We start from the raw sequence: 10,602 nt of genomic DNA, 5'->3' as shown, positions 1-10,602 counted from the left end.
TGATCTAAGTCCCATGGCATTTTACATACAGCTCTTCACCACTTGGTGTTGACAGCTGTTGTGAGACCTCAGTTCTTGTCTTCTTAGTTTAAAATAATTTAAACAAGATGCACACAGCAAAGGAGATGCATCATAATTTATTGCAAAGGAGAAACAATATTTTGAAAGTTAGGTGCAGAATAGACAGTACCCCCTGAGAGTGAGAGGATTCAGGGTGGGGTGCTAATAAGGTTGAGACAGCAAAGAATGACACTAGGGAGACTCCCTTTATGGGTGTTTTACATGGTTATTCATAAGGCCATGGTAAGAGGCATTGCCAGTAAGCATATTCTGGGTGGTCCTCTGGGTGCACATGCACAGTGGTTGTTCATGCTTGTTCATATATCACATGTCTCATTAGCTTCAATCTCCACCCGGGCTGTGTTTTTTACTGTTATGATGAGCAAATAATGAGGATCAGTTTGATAACAGGTAAAATCAAAATGTTCATGCTCTTCATGGAGGAAATTCCCTACTGGAGATAGCTTTGCTTGAATGAGCTTAACTACAATGTGAATGCTGAGGCTTATTTTGTTGATTGTAAGGTCATCACGGTTGGGGTGTCCCAAAGACAGGGTCACTTCCTTGACTAGTCTCCTGACTTACTGGACGTATCCTTGCTTTCCAGCCCCATGACCTGCAATTATCACGCTTCTAAAAACACCTCCTTAGTCAGCTCTTCAGCTTCATCTCATATTCATCTTCCCTTGCTCTCCAGGTTCCTTGACCTTTGTTATGGAGTGAATGTTTGTATCCCTCCACAATTCATACATTGGAGCCTTAACCCTTAATGGGATGATATTTGGAGATGGGGCCATTGGGAGATAATTAGGGTTAGTTAAAGTCAGGAGGATGGGGTCCTCATGATGTGGTTAGTGCCCTTATGCCCTTATATGAAGAGACATTATAAGAAGACAGCCATCTGCAAGCCAGGAAGAGTGTCCTTACCAGGACCTGATTATGCTAACTTACTGATAGCTTTCCAGCCCACAGAACTGTGAAAAAAATTAATTCCTGTTGTTTAAGCCATCAAGTCTTTTGCATTTTGTTATGGCAGCCTAAGCAGACTAATACAACTTTTGAATGTCTCCAATGCAAAATCACATCCCCACACTGGGGTTCACATTATTCATATATGCAATTTCACCTACCTGAACAGCCTTCTCTAACTTCTTACATGGTTAACTCCTAACCTCTGTTTATCTCTCAATTATATCCCAATTATCATTTATCAGGCAAGCTTTGCATAAACACAGATACAGAAGGGAGAAAACAAAATGGATGTATGAAAATCATGATAAATCTGGTTTGGGCTAGAGTTTCTTAACTTTTTCTCTTTGTTAGCATGTAGATTTCTGCTTAATTAAAACAAGTTTCCTGATTATATGCATTTTCCTTATGCAGGGCCTAATTGTATGCCCATCCTCCCAAACCTTTACTTCTGATTCCTTAAAGCTTGCGGTGGGCTTTATCACGCAATGCTCAACAGTGTAGTGGATTCTGATCCATCTCCTTTGAAAGGAACCCCTTGAGATTTAGGAATCATTCTTAAAGATAATGATTTAATTATCTTAATCTGACACCAAACTTGGTGCACCGAGTTTGGTGTCAGACTAAGGACTTTGGGTTAGTAGGGAAAGTTTTGGCAAGTTTAACTGGAGTAAAAGCAGCTCGCTGTTTTAAAAGAATACGTGTAGAAGCCAACAATAATTTTATCTCAGGAAATTAAAATAACATGCAAAACTGATCATGATACAAATATTAATGAACTTTGAGAAATGATGAAATAATGAGAACTGTCAATGGCCCAAAAATGAGTAATTGTGGTTCTCGTTTTCATACTTGGGAAAAGGTCACTTGAGGAGTTGGGCGATGGTTTAATGCGATAGCTGATAATCCCTGCCAGATTCTGCCAAGAAAAACAGTTATCATAAGGCACCAGCGTGGGCTCACAAAGAACAAGCTATGCTGAACTAATCTAATTTGTCTTTCAGAAAAGGTTAATAAATCAGGAAAATACTACATATCTATCACAAACGGCCTGCAGATTAACATTTCTCGTTCACTTCTGATATCCTCAGTCTTGGATTAGTAAAGTTTTCCCCCCAAACTGTAATACAGCCTTTGTTAATTAACGTTGGTATTGCAAAATGCTCAATAACTCACTCTTTATAAATATGTTCCATATTAATTCATTGTCACTTAATAATTTACATAATTACTTTATAATTACTTATAATTTGCTATAAGCATCTATTTACAAAATGAATTCATTGGCAGGATTACATGCTGTCTTGCATTTGAGTCATAAGTGCATTAAGATTCTTCTATCTAAAAGCACATTTTCAAGTGCATAAAATATTCCCCAATACGTGATTTGGGGGAGAATAGAAAATCATATTATTTGAAGATGTTATACAATAAAGACTGTAAATATGTGCTTAATAAGAAAAGTCCTCATCAAGGTTGGACACAGGTGGTGTTTGTATTCTCTTATGACCATCTCCCTTCTCTGCATAAATTTACCCCTCTCATTCTTAGGAGGCACTAACCTCAGAATTTCAAATGTCCTCATGATTTCTCCATTCTCTTCCAACCCCAGATATCAAAATCAGCCATAGAAAAACATTCTGAAATAGATTAATTTTGCCCAATGAACCCAGAGTTTTGTCAAGTTCTTTGAATGTATTTCCTGCCCTCAAAGACCTTGAAGCCTAAATTGAAATTCATCATACTTCACCAACTTCATACTTTTTCACATTGTAACACTTTTTTTTTTTGAGACAAGGTGTCACTCTGTCACCCAGGCTGGAGTTCAATGCCATGATCATAGCTCACTGCAGCCTCAAACTCCTAGGTGCCACGTATCACACAAAACAGTATTTTAGTTTTCACAACTTATGGTAAATGTAAGCAATGTGTTCAAACTACACAGAGAGGAAACAGATGAATTTTGTCTGGAGGGCATGCATGGGAGATGGTAAAGTGACAAATGTGGACAAGGAAAGAGCAGAAAGATTTTCAAGAAGGATGTAGTATCTATCTTTAATGGGGCAAGGTGGGAGGAGGAGGTCATTGCCCTTGTGAAAGTATTTCAATCTCCAAGATAGAATTCAGCAATTGATGAATATTATCCATGACTTCTGAAATCCCTTCACACAATTTCACATAGGCAGCAATACGTTAACCTGAATATAAACAAAGCAGAGCTGCTAAGCCTCTGATTGTTAAAGGCACAAAAGCTGCTAGCATGTGAGGCATTAATTACCAGCAATAATAAAAAATAGCAGCAAAGAAAGAGTTGCACGTGAATAAAAGTATATTTGCACGTTAATACACAGATTAATTCACATTCTTTTTATGCGTACTTATTTCATAACAAAAATGAATAATTACTGTGAAGGTCTACGATGTACCAAGTATTTTATGTACATTGTTTCCGATGCTTATGACAAATTTGCGGATATTGTTAGCCCCATTTTAAAGACAAGGAAACAGACACTCAGAGAGATTGAGTCTCTTATCCAAGATCACAGAGCTATGAAGTAGAGAAGTATAATGTAAATTTTAGGTGTCAACTTGACTGAATTAAGAAATATCTGGGAGGCCGAGACAGGCGGATCACGAGGTCAGGAGATCGAGACCATCCTTGCTAACACAATGAAACCCCGTCTCTACTAAAAAAATACAAAAAACTAGACGGGCGAGGTGGCGGGCGCCTGTAGTCCCAGCTACTTAGGAGGCTGAGACAGGAGAATGGCATAAACCCGGGAGGCAGAGCTTGCAGTGAGCTGAGATCCGGCCACTGCACTCCAGACTGGGCCACAGAGTGAGACTCCGTCTCAACAACAACAACAAAAAAAGAAATATCTAGAGAAATGGTAAAGCACTATGTCTGGGTGTGTCTATAAGGATGTTTCTAGAGGAGAATGGCGTGTGAGTTTGACTGAGTAGGGAAGATCCAACCTTAATGTGGACAGGCACCATCCAGTCAGCTGAGGACACAGGTAGAACAACAACAAGGCAGAGAAAAGGTAATTTTCTGTCTCTTCTCTCTATCCTCAAACACGGACAGTCTGATTATCCTGCCCTTAAATATCAGAACTTCAGGCTCTCCAAGAATTGCAACAGCAGCCCACCGGTTGTCAGGCCTTTGGCCTTGGACTGAGAATTACACCGTCAGCTTCCCTGCTTCTGGGGATTTGAACTCGGACTGAACCATGCTACCAGTGTCCCATGGTTTCCAGTTCACAGACAGCCTGTCGTGACCTTCCCACCCTCCATAATCATGTGAGCAAATTTCCCTTATAAGTCTCCTTTCACACATTATCTATCTATCTATCTACCTATCTATCTATCTATCTATCTATCTATCTATCTATCTATCTATAATCTATCTATCTATCCATCCATCCTATTGGAAAAACCTGACTGATACAGATCTGCCATCAGAGTGGTTCTAGAGAAACAGGACTTTAAGGATGAGTTTTATTAACTGATTTTGGAATTTCTGGAACACTTTCTATAATCTGATTAGACCTAAAAATGCTCAGGGCTCTACTTCTAATAGTACAGACAGCACTGAGAATCCATGGCATAAGATTTTTATGGAGATCCCAGAATATTTGCATTTGATATTTTGAATTAAACACATACAAGAGGAAAGGAACTCAGTGACTCTGAATATGACACTTCTGAACATTTGTGGAAAACAAAGAAATATAATGACTTCAGTTGGTTTCTTCTAATGTCACTGGACAAAATTATGGAAAAGAAGAATGAGCTCAGGGATTCAAATAGGCATATAGAGCCTAAGGGCTTCTTTAAGTGTGTCTGGTCAGAATCTTTCTTCCTGCATTCACAGGGCTGAAATTGCTGAAAATCAAACACAAGCACTGATCATATGATTGTCCGAATTATAATGAAAGCTAAAGTCAGTCTTGCAGGGTGTCTACTGTTAAAGTGGCAGCACTGATTGGGGAAAAAATGGGATTCTGTAAGTTGGATGGGAACACATGTGGGAAGGCCCTGATGAGGTTGGTGACATTGAGCCCCTAAATTCTTATGAGTCTTGTTTGCCAGCAAAAGTGACCTCCCACCCTCACCCTCAGTGGCTGCAGCTGTATCTCTGCCCACAGTGGTACCATACTTTATATTAATAACTCTGCCTGAGAGGATAAACCCTGCATTGCCTAAAGAAATGGTAATGAGCACCTGCAAGACAGTTGCCTAGCAAGACAATACTGATTCTTCTCAGAACCCACCACTAATATCCCTCTTTGCTTCTAGACATATAACTAGACTCAAGTCCCAGCAGGCCCCTAAAGGTGAGGCACAAAGGGTGGCCCATGAGGAGGTGCACTACACTCCAAAATAACTACTTGAGTTTTCTAATTTATACAGTCAGGAATCCAAAGAACATGTGTGGGAATAGGTATTAAGGATGTGAGATCATAGTGAAAAGAAAATTGGATTAGGCCAAATTTATTAATATAGGCTCACTAAGAAGAGATTCTGCATTTAATGTGGCATCTTGGGGAGTTAGGAAAAGTGCTAATAGTTTGGTTGGTTGGCTAAAACATAAATCAAAAGATGTGCCATCATGAGCAAGTTGGAGATGCCAGGTCTCCCTTGGTTTAAGGTAGAGGAAGGAATTCAAAAAAATTAAAAGGCTAAGGAAGATTGGATTGCTATAGTGGATTTGTCACTTAAAACCTACTCACCCACACGGGGAGGGTCCAGAAGACATACTTTTCATCAATATTTTGAGAATAAATTTGTGAGGGGAGTCCCAGCGTTCCTGAAGGGCTCCTTGATTGTCCTTCTCTGGAGGTTGGACCTTATAATGGAAGCCACAGTCACACGACTGAAAAACATAGATGCTATGGAAATAATTAGATCTCAGGACTGCTGGAATGAGTGGTGGCAGTCAATCATCAAAGGCAAGATGGGTGAAGTTACTCTTATGGGTAACAGAGGCAAAGCAACAATCAGAATGGTCTGACTTGTGTAAACCTATGGTGTTAGCTAGTTATTCAAGGTGTTTCTAGAAGTAAAGTAAATAGTAAACCTACTACATTCTTACTTGATCTGTATAAGCAGAAAACTTTCAGGTCAAATGAACGAAAGTCTAACTCAAATCACTAAAACAGAGAATCATGGCCCTTCACTAAATTTCCATTCTCGGGGTAGTTTACAGACTCAAAACCCTTTGAATGAAGGGGAGGCTGGGTCCCCTCTAGGAAGGACCCCTGTACACTACTGAAAATTTATATGGTTAATGGTTCTCCCATCCATCTCCAAAGGGACCTGTGGCCTTTTGCTAGAATAATTGTGCATTGAGACAAAGGAAATAATCATAAATTTAGGAATCTACTGGACACTGCTTCTGAACCGACATTGATTTTAAGATATCAGAAACTTCACTGTGGTCCTCCAGGTAAAGTAAGGGCTTATGGAGATCAGGTGATCAATGGAGTTTCAGCTTGGGTCCAGCTCCAAGTGGGTGCAGTTGGAACTCTGAAACCATCCTGTGGTCATTTTCCCAATTCTAAAATGTGTAATTGGAATGGACACACCGAGCAGTTAGTGGAATCCTCACATTAGTTCCCTAACCTACAGAGTGGTGGGAAAAGTCAAACAGAAGCCATTACAGCTTTCTCTACCTGAAAAATAGTAAACCAAAGACAATACTATGTCTCTGGAGGAATTCCATAGATTTAGTGTCACCATTGGAAACTGAGAGACTCGGGTGTAGCAATTCACAGTACATTCCCAGTAAACTCTTTTATTTGGTCTGTGCAAAAGACAGATAGGTCTTCGAGAATGACAATGGCTTACCATAAGCTTAACCAAGTGGTGACTCTAATTGCACCTGCTTTACCAGATGCGGTTCTGTTGCTTGAGCAAATTAACACATTTTCTGGTACCTGGTATGCAGCTATTGATCTGGCAAATGGCTTTTTCTCCATCCCTGTCTCTAAGGCCCACCAGAAGCAGTTTGCTTTCAACTGTCAAGGCCAGCAATACACCCTCGCTGTCCTTCTTAAGGGGTATGTCAACTCTCCAGCCCTAGGCCATAATTTAATTCACAGGGATCTTGATCATCTTTTCCTTTCACGAAATATCACACTGGTCCATTACACTGATGATATTAGGCTCAATGGACCTAGTGAGCATGAAGTAGCAATTACTTTGGGCTTATTGATAAGACGTTTGCATGGCAGAGGGTGGGAATAAATCAAAAATTCAAGGGCCTTCTACTTCAGTGAAGTTTCTAGGGATCCAGTGGTATGGGACACGTCCTTCTAAGGTGAAGGATAAGTTGCTGCATCTGGCCACTCCTAGAGCCAAGAAAAGCATAATGCCTAGCAGGCCTACTTGGATTTTGGAGGTAAGACATTACTTACGTGGGTGTGTTACTCTGGCTCATACCAAGTGACCTAGAAAGTTGCTGGTTTTGAGTGAGGCCCAGAACAAGGGAAGGATCTACGACAGGTCCAGGCTGCTCTGTCACTTGGGTTATATGATCCAGCAGATACAATAGTACCTGAGGTGTCAGTAGCAGTTACAGATGCTGTTTGGTGGTTTTGGCAGGCCCCCTTAGGTGATCTCAAGGGACGCCCTTAGAACTTTGGAGCAAGGCCCTGCCATTATCCACAAATAATTACTCTCCCTTTGAGGGACAGCTCATGGCCTGCTCCTAGGCCTCAGTAGAAACTGAATGCTTGACCATGGGCCACCAACTTATCATGTAACCTGAGCTGCCTATCATAAACCAGGTATTATCTTACCCACCAAGCTATAAAGTTGGGAATGCACAGCAGCATTCCATCATCAAATGGAAGTGGTTTTGTGAATACCAGTCAGCCTCTTTCCCCAACCACCCCTGTTATTGCCCAATGGGCTCATGAACAAACTAGCCATAGTGGTAGGAACGGAGGTTATGCATGGGCTCAGGAACATGGACTTTCACTCACCAAGGCCATCCTGGCTATAGGCACTGCTGAGTGTCCAATCCGCCAGCAGTAGAGACCAACACTGAGTCCCTCATACAGTATTATTCCCTGGGGTGATTAGCCAGCTACCTGGTGGCAGATTAATTACACTGGATCACTTCCCATCATGGATGGGGTAGTGTTTTGTCCTTACTGGAAAAAAGACACTCTGGATATGGATTTGCCTTCTCTGCACAAAATGCTTCTGCTAAAACTACCATTCATCAACTTATAGCCTGCCTTATCTACCACTATGGTATTCTACACAGGGTTGCCTTTGACCAAAGAAATCTCTTCACAGCCAAACACCTGTGGCAGTGGACCCATACTTATCCTGAGAGCCACTGGTCTTACCATGTCCCTCATTACTCTGAAGCAGTGGGCTTGATAGAACAGTGGAAGGGCCTATTAAAGTTGCAGTTACAGCACTAGCCAAATGACAATAGTGTGCAGAGCTGGGGCAAGGTTCTCCCAAAGGCTGCATATGCTTTGAATCAGTGTCAAAGGTATGGCATAGTCAAGATTTATGGTCCAGGAATCAAAGTGATAAATGGGAATGACACAACTCGCCATTATCCCTAGTGACCCACTAGCAAATTTTTTGTATCCTATTGCTGCACCTTTACACAAGTTTATAGACTAGAGAGAGAAAGGCTACTACCAGAAGATGTAACAATAATTTTATGGAACTGGAAGTTAAGACTGCCACCCAGCCACTTTGGGGTCCTCAGGCCTTTGAGTTAAAAAGTTAAGAAAGAAGTAACAGTGTTGGCTGGGGTGATTGATCCAGACTACAAAGAAGAAATTGAACTACTGATCCACAATGGAGGTAAGGAAGAGTATGTATGGAATATAGGAGATTCCCTAGGTCATATTTTTGTTTTACCATACTCTGTGATTAAGATCAATGGGAAACTGTAACAACCCAATCCAGGAAGGACTACAAATGACTCAGATCCTTCAGGAACAAAGGTTTTGGTCACCCCACTAGGTAAATAATCACAACTAATTAAGGTGCTTGCTGAAGACACAGGGAATACAAAGTAAGTAGTGGAAGAAGGTAATTATAAATACCCATTACAACCAGGTGCACCAGTTATGGAAACAAGGGCTGCAATTGTCATGAGCATTTCTTCCATATTTGGTTAAGAATACATTGAGTATGTGTGTGTGCGTGTGTGTGTGTGCGTGTAGCAGGTATCTTTGTTTTTCTTTCTCCCTTATTCTTTCAATATCTAACATAACATATATTATTATTATTACCTTATATCATAGTATTTAAGATATAGGATCTCAGGAGAAGAGTAAACATTACCCAAGGTTTTTCTTTACCTCCTCTTCTTGAGAAGGGATTAGTGCATTCTGGGCTGCTCACATGGTGGTTCTATCATGTTAGGTGAAACTATTTACTTTACTATTGTCTTTTATTGGAGATTAAGTATGGTCTAAGGGATGAATATGGGTTCCAATTTGATAGGGGTTGGAAATGTTCTAATTGACTTTAGGTGTTAACTTGACTGAATTAAGTAATACTTAGAGACTTGGTAAAGCATTATTTCTGGGTGTGTCTGTAAAGGTGTGTCTAGAGGAAATAGGTGTGTTAGTCGGTGGACTGAGTGGGGAAGATCTGCCCTCGATGTGGGCAGGCACCATCCCATCCACTGTTGGCCCAGATGGAACAAGAAAGCAGGGGAAATGTGATTTTTTTTTTTCATCTCTCTTTCTCTCTCTCTTGAAATTGGAAAATTCTTATTCTTCTGTCCTTGAATATCAGAACTTCAGGTTTTCTGGCATTTTGATTTCAAGACTTAACACCAGCAGTCCTTTTGGTTCTCCAGATTCTCCGGCTTTCAGTATCAGACTGTAATTACACCATTAGCTCCCTGGTTCTGAGGTTTCTAGACTCGGATGAGCCACACAACTGGCAACCTAGGGTCTCCAGCTTACAGATGTCCTCTGGTGAGACTTCTCGGCCTCCATAATCACATGAGGAAATTTTCCTGTTATAGTGCCCATTTATCTGTCTGTCTATCTATCTATCTATCTATCTATCTATCTATCTATCAATCAATCAATCAATCAATCAATCATCTATCTATCATCTTATCAGGTCTGTCTCTCTGGAGAATCCTGATATAACAAGAAGCTAGAAGTCAATACTTGTTTTTTTTTTTTTTTTTTTTTTAATTCTGGCTTGTTTCTTCACACCATGATGGCTGTCCTCTTCCTCTTACTTAAAATATGTTTCAAGGTCTCTCCACTGGAAGTTCAGTAACGTGCTTTGTCTTTGAAGAAAAACTCCCTTAAGGATATTGCTCTGTCTCTGCTTAACTAAAAGTACCTTCATCATAACCTGAAGTAATGACCATCCATTATCATTATTCTGTGGATGGCAATACAGCCACTCTCAAAACAGCAGTTCTTTTTTTTTTTTCTTTTCTTTTTTTTTTTAATTATTATACTTTGAGTTCTAGGGTACATGTGCATAACGTGCAGGTTTGTTACATATGTATACTTGTGCCATGTTGGTGTGCTGCAGCCATCAACTCGTCAGCACCCATCAACT

This window comes from Mandrillus leucophaeus, unplaced genomic scaffold (genome assembly GCF_000951045.1).
Source record: "Mandrillus leucophaeus isolate KB7577 unplaced genomic scaffold, Mleu.le_1.0 Scaffold94, whole genome shotgun sequence".
Lineage (NCBI taxonomy): Eukaryota > Metazoa > Chordata > Mammalia > Primates > Cercopithecidae > Mandrillus > Mandrillus leucophaeus.
This window is presented reverse-complemented; position numbering follows the sequence as displayed.